This window comes from Carettochelys insculpta, chromosome 1, assembly GCF_033958435.1.
Source record: "Carettochelys insculpta isolate YL-2023 chromosome 1, ASM3395843v1, whole genome shotgun sequence".
Lineage (NCBI taxonomy): Eukaryota > Metazoa > Chordata > Testudines > Carettochelyidae > Carettochelys > Carettochelys insculpta.
In genome coordinates, this window is record NC_134137.1 from 282878864 (window position 1) to 282891617 (window position 12754).

Below are 12754 nucleotides of genomic sequence, written 5' to 3' on the forward strand. Positions count from 1 at the left end.
ACCAAAGCACATATGCAGGAACTGAGCTGACAATCCCATCTCATGTGGCGATGCAAATATATCCTTGGGAATTCTGCAGCATCACAGTTTACAACGGGTTTTAAAAATAGCTTTTCCAGTATTGCCCGTGTTCTAACCAACTTGTCAGTGGTTCCCCAGAAGAGCCATTTTTGAACTGGAAGCACTTTCCTCAGAGTGAAGTGACTACTTAGTTTGGAAAAATTACTGTGATCAGTTGCCTATGACAGTAACTGCTGGATGAAAGTGGGAGTGGGAGGGTGGCTGGGTGTGCCTGGTACACAGGGAGGAAGGACATTGGATTACAGCAGGGGGCTCTGGCTACCTGGCTCTGGGGGATGAAAGGAGGATTGGGTTACAGTACAGGGCTGAGAGGTACCTGGCTCTGGGGGAGAGGGACTGGGCTAGAACAGGAGGGAGGGGGGGCATTGGGAGGGTCCTGAGTCAGGGGAAGGGAAGGGCATTGTCCCTCAATCAAATCAATCAAATCATTCTGAAAAATCTCACAACCGTACACAGGCCCTGTGACTGGGGAGTCAAGAGGAGGGCAGGGAGAAGACTCCAGCCCTGCCGGGGGGGAGGGACGCATGTTTCGGCCCTTGCATTTGGGAGGGCTGGGCTGCAGGGTGGGGGGCCAAACTGGGTCTTGAGTTTCACTCTTAAGGGGGAGGGAAAAAAAAAAAAAAAAAAAAAAAAAAGAGCACTGGGTTAAGGGCAAAAGTCTAACAGAAGTTTTTCTAGGCCCATTCACCCACATCAATCTTGAGAATCTCTCATGCTCTGAATCCCCAGGAGTTACGTCAATCAATTTAACTTTCCTTCCTGTCCCACAATGGACCCCAATTTGGAACCCCACTGTCTTCAACAGGCTTTTCAGTTCCCTGAATACTAACATGATATCCATTTCAATGTCAAGAACAGAAGATGACAAAATTATCCAAGATCTTTTACTTCCTGTATTTCCATTATGACACCTGATTGCCTCAACCTATGGATTTCCAGCTAATGTAAACATCAAAACACAGTTTCATCTGCAGCAGTGACCCTCATGTGCTTTAGAGCACATTAGAATTTCACCCAAGATGTCAGAGGTACCTTCACATCCCTAATGGTGGCCCTTATCATTTGAGGCCTAAGGCACAGATGGAAAACAAATGGGTAATAACATTGAAGTTTGCAGTTGTGTTGCCCATGCTTTACCAGTTCTGATCTGCTACAGTCATACAGACCAACTCCTCTCCTCTCCCTAACCCCTGGAAAAAAAAAAACAAACAATGCAGTAATACTGAACATAACCTGTAAACTGGGAGAAAACTAAAACAAGCCTTAAACCTAGCATTACAGCCTTCCTGTCTGTGCTACTAGAACTGAACTACTGCTTCTCAGTCTCTCTGGACTCCCCTATAAGAAACTTTTAACAAGTTAGTAATCAGCTCTAGCAGGCAGACAACTTGATTAAGTCTGACCAAAAATACATGGCTCCTGATCTTGATGTCTACCCACTATCATCTTATTTTGCATAGATTTATATCACAATTGCCAGGCCATAACTAGTTTTAATATGACAATTCTGCTGTGTAGATAGAATTCTCCATTTGTGTATAACTGAGTGAGTCAGCCTTTCTACCAGCCATCAAGGCATTCAAACTCTAGCATGGTGTAAGAATGTATATAAAACAGTCTCTGTACACAAAAACATTGTACATGAATATACTGTATTTAACACAATTCTCTGTACTGAAGACATCAGCTGAGGCAGTATCAGTAAAAAGGTTATTTGAACAAAATAGCATGTCAAAGTCTGTTAACAGTTGACATGGTGGTAATGTAGATATGTCTGTCCTCTGTTTCTCTCTCTTCCGGGCAGCTCTCATGTCTACATGGGTTGCCCAAAAGTCCATCTTCAGTGGAATAGTGCAAATAACTGTGACTATCATAAACAGTGTCAACAAGGTAACAGAAATAATTACAGTACAAAAGAGCAAAGAGGCTTGAAAACAGAAGGTCTGACCCTGCGAAGGGCAGAGGAAAAACGTGCTTATACATACTTTGCTTACAGTTCCCACAAACACCCAGAGTTTGGTTCCATGCCAGCAGCTCCCAATGATCACTGCAAAGGGGAAAAAAAAAAGAAAAAACACAAATTCAAGACAGTTCTTACACAAAACAGCTAACATTCTGTTTCAGCATGAGACAGTTCCTCTCAGAGGGTTTCTTTTTGTCACTACCTTTAAGCATTTTGGTACACACAGACAAAAGTAGGACTAAGACAGCTAAATATCGCCTACCATTTTGGCAGCTGCACATTTACTACTGCCAAGGCAGCATTTCTAGTTCAGTTTTACTGATCTTTGAGTTCCAAGGACCACATCGTCTTCAGACCACAAGTGCCAACAACATTCAGCGCATCACCTGCTACTCCCCCAACCAAATCAGCCCTCAAAATTAAATGAGGAATCAGAGAACATTATGAATAGTTTATTTCTTCATGTTACCCATCCAAACAAAAAAAGGACAAGAAAAAGCAACCCTCATACCATGACTTTCCTGCTGCAATCTTAGATTACAGCAGACTTTTTCTTGAAATCTTATGAGATGTTGAGTTAAAACATGAGCACTAAACTCCCTCCTGTTTTTGCTTGATGGCATTACCTGAATATGTGCATACAGAAGAAATACTAAGGTGTACCACAAACTAAAGTTAGTAATTACTTCAGATCCCCTTTGAAGCCTGGCATTTTAATGAAAAGGACAGCAACAAGCATGGAAACAGGTTACTAACTACTAACTGTGAACTCTCCTCATTCACATCTATCCTCTATAAAAGTGGTTCTCAAACTTTTTGGTCCACAACTCACCCCACTCAACACAAACTTGACAGTGGACCACCAGACAGCCATTCATGATGACAAATAACTTAAGTCAGTGGTTCCCAATCTTTTAAGAAAACACCCTTTTTATTTTTTTTTCAGCCAAATCTACTGCTAATAAACCTCACATTTACTTATACCTGCTATGGTTACAGTCTTACCAGAGAAGTTTGCAACACAGTTGTGCGTACAACAAACTAAACAAGGATCCAATGGGATGTTGAATAATCGAGTAACTGCTGAAATTTCAGCAATTACTAGTGGGAGTGGGGAGGTAGGGAGCAGGCTCCTCTCCCACCAGCCTGTTGGAGCCATGACATGGCATTTAAACCATGTCCCCGCTCCAGCAGGTTCCTGCCCTTTCTCCCTCCCACTCTGCCAGAGCAGGGAGACAGAGTGGGCTCCCCAGCAGCCCCTTCGGGCTGGGAATCAGCATTTCCACTGCCTCCTAGTGCAAACAGGCTCCTGTGGGGTCAACATTTCCCTGTGCAGCAGCACCACAAAGAGCCATGGGAAAGGGAAATTTCACAAAATTTCACAGCATACTTAGATATTTGTCCCAGCACACATTTGTTGAAAACTACCAATTTAAGATAAATTAATTTTGTTTTGTACTCCAAATACATTTTTGTTTATATTGAGGCACCAAAAACATCAGCATCATTCCAAGGAGGTGGAGGAAACAACTGCAGACAGTGGCAGGATTATCACCATACCACATCACTGTATAAAGTTCCAAATCTGACAGTCCTGGTGCTGTTATATACTAATAAACCAAGGCTGAAAAGAGTAAGGGATGTGCAACAGAAAATATTATGATAATTAAAAGGGAGGATAGGATCTAAAGGACCAAAGACACGTGAACCTCAATTAGGTGCTTGAACAGTTATGAGACAGGCCCAAACATTTTTTTTTTTGGGGGGGGGGGAGGGGGGGGAAGAGAGAAAGAACCTCACTACACCACATAAAGGCTGAGAGGGAAATAGCTGTCCATGGCAACTGCAAAAAGAGAAGTTACTCACCTGTGTAGTAACGATGGTTCTTCGAGATGTGTCCCCGTGGGTGCTCCACAGTAGGCGTCGGGCTTGCCCCGGTGCCACAGTTCGGAAAATCTTCAGCAGTCTCCGTCGGGTCGCGCATGCGCCGATGCACGTCGGCTCTTCGCGTGCTTACGGTCACGTGCGCGATCCGGTCCCTGCCAGTTCCTGATCAACCGCTCCGGACACCCCTGAAAACACACAAACAGAGCTCCGAAGTGGGGAGGAACGTGGGGGTAGTAGAGCACCCACGGGGACACATCTCGAAGAACCATCGTTACTACACAGGTGAGTAACTTCTCTTTCTTCTTCGAGTGGTCCCCGTGGGTGCTCCACAGTAGGTGACTACCCAGCAGTAACCCCCCCCCCCCCCGAAAAAGGAGGTGGGTACCCGATTTATGCGCAACTTGCCCACGAAAGGACTGCTGTCGACAGGCGTGTATCCTCATCAAGTATCCTGTGCATGGCGTAGTGCTTGGCGAAGGTGTCATAGGAAGACCACGTCACCGCTCTGCAGATATCTCTCAGTGCGATGCCTTTGAAGAAGGCCGTTGATACCGCCATCACCCTAGTAGAGTGGGCTCTTGGCGGAACTGGCAGAGGAGTCTTGCAAATCTCGTAACACAGTCTTATGCAAGACACAATGTGATTTGAAATCCTCTGTGAAGATAGCGCTTCTCCTTTTGACCTGGATGCAATGGACACCAGTAATTTGTCCGTTTTCCGGAAAGGTTTAGTTCTATCGATGTAGAAGGCCAGTGCCCTTCTTACGTCAAGTAAGTGCAACCGTGCCTCTTCATTTGAGTTGTGAGGCTTAGGACAGAACGAGGGCAGCACTATTGGTTCATTGATATGAAAGTATGAAGAGACCTTTGGAACGAAGGCTGGGTGTAGTCATAAGACCACCGCTTCTTTTGAGAAGATCGTGCAGGGTGGTGTGGACATTATGGCCGCGAGCTCGCTCACTCTGCGAGCTGACGTGATTGCCAGGAGGAAAGCTGTTTTAATGGTAAGTAGTCGGAGGGGGACCGTAGCCAATGGTTCAAAGGGCGGTCCCGAGAGGGTATGTAGAACTAGGTCTAAACTCCATGACGGCGGTATTGGTTTCCGAGGGGGGTACAGGTTCACCAACCCCTTTAGGAAACGCGAGACAACAGGATGGGCAAATGTGGTTGATCCATCCTCTTCATGCCGAAACGCTGATATAGCCGCCAGATGCACCTTTATAGAGGATAGCGAAAGTCCGTTTTGTTTGAGTTGTAGCAAATAATCCAGAATCGTAGGTATGGTGGCGTCCTGGGGTATTAGTTGCCTGGAGGAACACCATTCGGAAAAACGCAACCATTTGTGCTGATAAGTCTTTCTGGTGGAAGTTCTCCGACTACATTCAAGGACTTGTTGTACTCCCTCTGAGCATGTAGTTTCTAAGACGCTTAGCCATGGATTAGCCATGCTTGTAGCCGAAGTTTCTTCGGGTGCGGGTGCAGTATTGACCTCCGAGCCTGAGAGAGACTGTCCGGTACTGTTGATAGGGGAAATGGCTGATGTTGAGCCATGCGCAAGAGCAATGGGAACCACTGTTGTTGGTCCCAGGTTGGGACTATGAGTATCATGCATGCTTTCTCCCTTCTGGTCTTCTCCAAGACCTTGTGTATAAGTGTCATGGGAGGGAACGCATAAAGTAGAGGGCCCTTCCATGGGATCATGAGGGCGTCCCCCAAAGACCCGTGTCCCATGTCCACTCTGGAGCAGTATTGGGGACATTTCTTGTTTTCTCAGGTGGCAAACAAGTCGATTTGGGGAAAACCCCATCTGCGGAACACCTGGTGGAGTAGGTCTGGACGGATCTGCCACTCGTGAGTGGGTGCAAAGTGTCTGCTGAGTTGGTCCGCCTTGACGTTGTGGACCCCCGGTAGGTATGAAGCCTTTAGGGTTATATTGTTGGTGATGCACCAGTTCCAGAGGCGGACTGCCTCCGTGCAAAGTGTACGAGACCTGGCTCCTCCCTGTCGGTTTATATAAAACATGGTGGTGGTGTTGTCGGTATTCATGCCGACTATTTTTCCGCGCAGATAATTGTGAAAATGCCTGCACGCATTGAACACTGCCCTGAGCTCTAATATGTTTATGTGCAGTGTCTTCTCCGCGGGGGACCATAATCCTTGAGTGGTTTTGTTGTCCATGTGAGCCCCCCATCCCATATGGGAGGCATCTGTTGTAATGAACACTGTAATTTGCGGTTGGCGGAAGGGCACCCCTGTTCGGAGATTCTTGCAGTTTCCCCACCATGTTAGCGAGCTTCGTGCCTCTGTTGTAAGTGACACCCTCTTGTGGACGGTGTGGATTGAGGGTTTGTATACGGTTGCCAACCAATGCTGCAATCATCGCATATGCAGCCTGGCATTTTGCACCACAAACGTGGTGGTTGCCATATGCCCCAACAGTTGTAAGCACGTGAGAACTGGAACAGTGGGGCTGTACGTTAGTAGTTGTACGAGAGATTCGATGGCACGAAAACGAGCCTCGGGTAAATACACCCTTGACGTGACTGAGTCTATCCGAGCCCCTATAAACTCTATATTTTGTGTGGGGTCGGTCTTTGATTTTGAGAAATTGATGATGAGGCCCAGTGAGGTAAATGTGTTTGTGGTGATGTGTATCATCCGTAATACCTCCTCCCGGGAAGTTCCCTTTAGCAGGCAATCGTCCAGGTACAGGAAAATGAAAACTCCCTGTCTGTGTAGGTATGCTGACACCACCGCTAAGGTCTTGGTGAAGACTCTGGGTGCTGAAGAGAGTCCGAATGGGAGAACTCTGCACTGGAAATGATCTGTACCCACAAGGAACCAGAGGAAATGCCTGTGGGCTGGATGAATTGCGATATGAAAATATGCATCCTGTAAGTCAAGGGCTGCAAACCAATCGCCATGGTCTAGTGCCATGATTATTGAAGCCATCGTAGTCATTTTGAAGCGCTGTTTGTGTAGGTACTGGTTCAGTGCACGTAGATCCAAAATGGGTCTCCACCCTCCTGTCTTCTTCTCCGTCAGGAAATACCTGGAGTAGAACCCTTTGCCTTGAAATTGTTCCGGTACTCTCTCCACCGCCCCTACGAATAGGAGGTGGTCCACCTCCCGCCTTAATTCTGGTAAGTGAGAGGGGTCTCTGAGCATGGGTGCGGTGGGAGGATTTGGTGGAGGTAAAGACTGGAAGGGGATCGTGTATCCCGTGTTTATTATCTCCAATACCCACTCGTCCGACGTGATGCTTTCCCATTGTGGGTAAAATGGCTTGAGTCAGTGATGGAACATGTACTGAGATTGGCACTGATACACGGTTTTGGCTTCGCGGCCCTCGACATACCCGTCAAACTCGCTGTCTTGCACTTTGCCCTGCTGAGGCCGGCGCCTAGGGCCCTTATAACGTGTTTGTTGATGACGTCCCTGATCATACCCCTGTTGAAATTGGGTACGTTGCTGTTGGTAACCATAACGGCGTTGCTGAGGATAAAATTTCTTCCTTCTGAACGGTGGGGTATATATCCCCAAAGTCCGAAGTGTCGCTCTGGAATCTTTGCTCGAGTGTAGGACTGAGTTGGTCGATTCAGCAAACAATTTTATTTTGTGGAAGGGGAGGTCCGCAATTTTGACCTGTAACTCCTTTGGAATGCTGGATGTGTGAAGCCATGACTCTCTCCGCATTACCACTGCAGTGGCCACGGCGCGGGCCGCTGTGTCCGCCACATCCAGTGCAATCTGCACGCCTGCTCGAGAAGCCGCGTAGCCCTCTTGCACAATTGCTTTAAGAATTGGCCTTTTTTCCTCAGGAAGGAAGTCCATGAGGGCAGTAAGTTTGGAATAATTGTCGAAATTGTGATTCGACAAATGAGTGGCATAGTTGGCCATGCGGAGCAACAGAGCAGGGGAGGAGTAGGCTTTTCTACCCAGAAGATCCAGCTTCTTTGTGTCCTTGTCCAATCCCCCAGATTTGTACTGGGACAATTTGAACCTGTGTTGGGACAATTCAACCACTAGCGAGTTTGGCTGTGGATGACTAAATAGAAATTCCATACCTTTCGCAGGGACGAAGTACTTTTTGTCCGCTCTTTTGTTGGTAGGAGGAGCGGATGCTGGGGTCTGCCATATATTAGTGGCTGCCTCCATGACTGCATCGTCCAGAGGAATAGCAATTTTAGAAGAAGATGGAGGCCTGAGGTTTTTAAGGAGTCTGTGGTGTTTCTCCTGCACCTCCGCCACTTGAATATCTTGGGATTGAGCTACCCGTTTGAACAGCTCCTGGAACTGTTTCAGGTCATCTGGGGGAGAAATGTCTCCAGGGACCACGGCCTCGTCTGGTGAGGATGAGGAGGCATCACTATGGTATCTCTCCTCCAATTCCTCTGGATCCTGGCCGTACTGATGTGATTGCCTTTGCGGAATTTCGAGGTGGGGTTCAATGTCTTTAGACCCAGCCTCTGATTGGGGAACCCGTGGTGTTCCCCCAGGTGGAAGCAGAACACTGTGGCATTGAGGAGTGGTCAACAGGGATCCATAGTGAGACGTCGACCTCCTATGATGACGCCCCGCATAATGATGGCGGTCGTAGCAACAGGGACAGGGGCCCGGCGATGGAGACCTGGACCATGACCCAAGGATGTAAGGGTGGTGCCTGGAATGTCGAGACCTCTGAGATGATACCGACATACGAGGAGAGCCTCTGTGAGAAGACTCGTAGGGATCTCTGCTAGATGCTGGAGAAAAGTGTGCAGATCCCTGTGATGGGCTCCGAAGAAAAGGAGAAGGATGTCTGTGGCAGGCTGAAGGTGTTGCTGCCCGTCGAATCTCCAGTGGTGATCGTGGTGACAGAGGCAGCGCAATTACCTCAGGAGAGGGGCCGCGGTGCCTCGTCTTCGTTTTAGCCTTTACCCTCTTGGGTGGTCCTATTGGTGAGCTTGGTACCGGAGCAGGTGTCATGCTGATTTCCACTGCTCCCGGTGCCGTCATCCTCGGTGCCGTTGTCTCCGGTGCCTCTGGGGAAGTCTCGATCAGTGCCGCAGTAGCCGGTGCCGAACTGATTAGTGCCCGCACGGCTCTCGGTGCCGTCTCCCCAGTAACTGCAGGGCCTTGAGTGGTTGCATGCGCCGCGGCTTTACCAGTGGAGGAAGCCAGCGTGCGCGGGCCCTTTGTTACACTCATCCCGCTCCCAACAGTAAGGGGCAGGGATCGAGTAGGCAAGGCTCTTTTCTTCTGCACAGAGGAGGTCAAAGAGGCAGCCTTCCTCTTGTGTGATCCTGAAGAGCCCTCCGCATGCGCTGTCTCCGATGCGGCAGGCTGAAGTGCTTTGTCAACTAGCAGCATCTTCAGCCTCATTTCTCTATCTTTTCTAGCTCTATTAGTCAACTTAGAACAATGGGAGCACTTCTGGGGAACGTGCGTCTCCCCGAAGCACCGTATGCATCTGCTATGGCCATCCGAAGCAGGCATGGCCTCCCGGCAAGATTCACACTTCTTAAATCCGGGGAATGGCATTGTTAAAACTTAACTCTGAGTCCTTAGGTGCTAATAGCACACTTAACAGTCTATTAGGTGATGTTAATAACCGTTGGCCTTTGAAGGCTGACAACAAAAGCGGCGGGCCCACCCAGAGGCGGCCACTGCGGTTCTAAGATAGTCTTTAGCTTTTAACAACTTTAAACAGAGTAACTAACTATAATAACTATAGAACTGCTAACTATGAACTGTTAAAAACTATTAACATGAGATAAAATAAGATTTATCTGTCTCGGGCGTTGGAGCCGGAGAGGATTCCGTCTGCAGCCGTTGGCGGTTGAGAAGGAACTGGAGGGGACCGGATCGCGCACGTGACCGTAAGCGCGAAGAGCCGACGTGCATCGGCGCATGCGTGACCCGACGGAGACTGCTGAAGATTTTCCGAGCTGCGGCGCCGGGGCGAGCCCGACACCTACTGTGGAGCACCCACGGGGACCACTCGAAGAACAAAATTTGTTAGAGCAGAGGTGAGCAAACTTTTTACATAAGGTCCTACTTTTGACCTGCAACTAGCAGCCAACCCCATACCATCTAATGAAATCAAAACCAACAGAAATTTTGGTTATGTCCATATGAAAAAAAACTTTTGGCATTTTTCCTTACACATGTCCAGTGTAAAACTGTTAACTGATACATAAATGTGAGTACACAAACAAAAACAGTAACATATTTCAAAAGTTTTAATGAGCCTGATCGTGCTGCATCCCTCTTACAAAATTTCATCCCTGCCTAAGAAAGGGACTCACCCCCGAGTTAGACAGAATTCTATTCTTTCTTGGTCAACCATTGCCCTAGAGGTAGTACATGGCACATAGCTAAGCTTTTACCAACTAAGCTAAACGGATGCAAATATTCAACTTGAAGATCCTGCCATGTTGGGACAGTCCCACAGAATGGTAGCTGTCATTTCTATCCTTCTCCTGCTCATGAACGCCTTATGCTGCAGCACTGCTAAGCCAGTCTTGACAGTCTCCTGCCACTTCAACCAAGATGGCCCCGACTCCTTATTACTTTTACCTCAATGTGTCATTAAGTTCTAGAATTACTTCTGCCTGTTTAAATGTCAACACAAAATGTTTGCTTCAGAAAACAGACAAGTAGCAGAAGCCAAAACATTTTTTAAAAAGCATTTAGTCAAATTCACAGAATTGCATTTGTGATGGGTTGGATCACAGAAATCCCTTCGCGTTTTCACCCGGTGTGCTGATAAAGTCACTGATGCCTCTGGGGCTCCCCACCACCCTGTCCAACTGAAACAGAAGCTCTGGTCTTCCCCAGCTAAGGCACAGAGCTGGGGTTACCATTCCCCAGCAGAGCAACACAGATGCTGAACCAGCTCAGTTGTAAGAGGGCTGGGCTGCACCCAAGAATCCAATCCCCAAAAGGGACCAAAACTCCAAATAAATCCATCTTACTCTGTATAAAAGTTTTAAACCAGAGAAAGCTTACAAGTTTGCCCTGACAGACATACATTGTGGTGTTCTCCCCCACCCCCAATGTAAAATTTACACTGGGCTTGAAAATAAAACAAGTATAACAAGTAGGATTTAAGTGACTGCAAGTGAAAACAGATTTAAAGTAAGTGAGTAAAAATAAGCACACTAGCTAACCTTAATACACAAAGAAGCTTATTACATGCAAATTCTTACCATAAGAATTGTTCTAATCATCTCTTTCACAAACTTAAGATTAATCTACACTACCCCAGAAGATCAACTCGCTCAGGGAAATTCCTTCAGGGTTTGATTTCTCGCATGCAAGAAATCAAGCTCTCAGGGGTCAAAGTATGACCCCTGCTCTCCTCACGAAAGGTGAAGAGTAATGAAGGTCAAAAGGAAGATATCCACCTGTCGACCTTCCCCTGTTAAGGCAGACAAGTTAGCCGAGCGTAGATACATTGGTTTTAGCTACACAACTGGCATAGCTAAAATTGCGTATCTGCAGTCAACTTCCATGTCTAGCATTGACATAACCTAAGCAACCTCCTACCTTGGCCTCAATCCTTCCCTGCGGTGCAGTCTTAGATGTTTCCAGCAGGCATGTTGGATGGCAGGACTCCTGGTGTCTGGCAATCCCTATTGCTTGGTTCCACCCCTTTATCTCTTTTTTGCTCGAGGTGGGAACTCTGTGTTCAGTTCAAACTTTTCTCACTTTGAATGGAAAAGTGCCAGATCAAAAAAGGATTTGAGCATCAGGAAAAACAAAAGCCATTCACAGGTCATTGACTTGACCACCAAGCCATCAAACTCTTCAAGTATCACTAATGGATTTTACCAGAATACCTGGACTAAAACAGGTTTCTAGTTAACCTTTCTAAATTCACATGCAAGAAAGATACATGCACAAAAACACACACATTCAAGGAAACACAGGCTGTGTCTACACTAGCTCTCAGCTTCGAAGGTAGCATGGTAAGTAGGGTGTTGGGAGATTATTAATAAAGGGCTGCAGTGCATATGGAGCACTTCATGAAGCTAAATTCTCCCCTGCGGCAATGTCAAAGCACTGGTGTGCATGTAGCTGCAGCTAACCCACCAGTACTTCAAAGTGCCCGGGCTACTTCGAAGTCCCTTTACTTCTCAAAGAAGTACTTCAAAGTTGCCATGGAGGAGAATTAGCTTTATAAAATGCTGCATATGCATCACAGCACTTCATTAATAAATCTCCCTACACCCTACTGACCACGCTCCATTCAAAGTTGGGAGCTAGCATAGACACAGCCACAGAGTCTTGAATGACAGGTTACATGACAAAACATCTTTGAGTTATGCATATTCCTAAACCAATTTTTATATAGCATGGGGGAGCCCTGTGACAGCTCTTACAATCTAACAAAGGTAAGGGGGTACAAATGCTTGTCTCCCATCTACACTGAACCACCCTTGCCAGTACCAGTGAGGTTACAATGTTAACCAGATCCCAAGCTTCCTAAGGTAGGTAAAGCTAAAATCTTTACTCCTGAAGCTTCAATACACCTTGGAAAGACTCCTACTCACAAAAGGAAGAAAAACATTTAGTCTCTCACTCTGATACATAAAAAGTCATGTTACCCATTTATTTCCCAAGATGATTCTGCTAGACTTCTGTATATTACTTATGAAGATCGGACCCTAAAAATGGGTAATAGGAAGCTCTGCAGAACATTCGTGCATTTTCTGAGTTATTTCCAACATATTGTCCTGATAACTCCTAAATTATATCTCCCTCTTTTTACCATTAGAATGCAAGCTACCTCGAGAGAACTCTGCTTCCATGAAAACTGAGTGAAATGAAAAGCCTC

At 46.8% G+C, this 12754-nt stretch overlaps 1 long non-coding RNA gene across 1 annotated transcript in view; it reads right to left on the reverse strand.

Annotated features, from left to right (window-relative positions):
- Positions 1-12754, reverse strand: part of LOC142021131 (uncharacterized) — a 44016-nt gene that overhangs the window by 15813 nt on the left and 15449 nt on the right. Inside the window, exon 2 of the long non-coding RNA XR_012647598.1 lies at positions 2067-2128. This is a non-coding gene — a long non-coding RNA (uncharacterized LOC142021131). The remainder of the gene's footprint in view (positions 1-2066; positions 2129-12754) is intronic.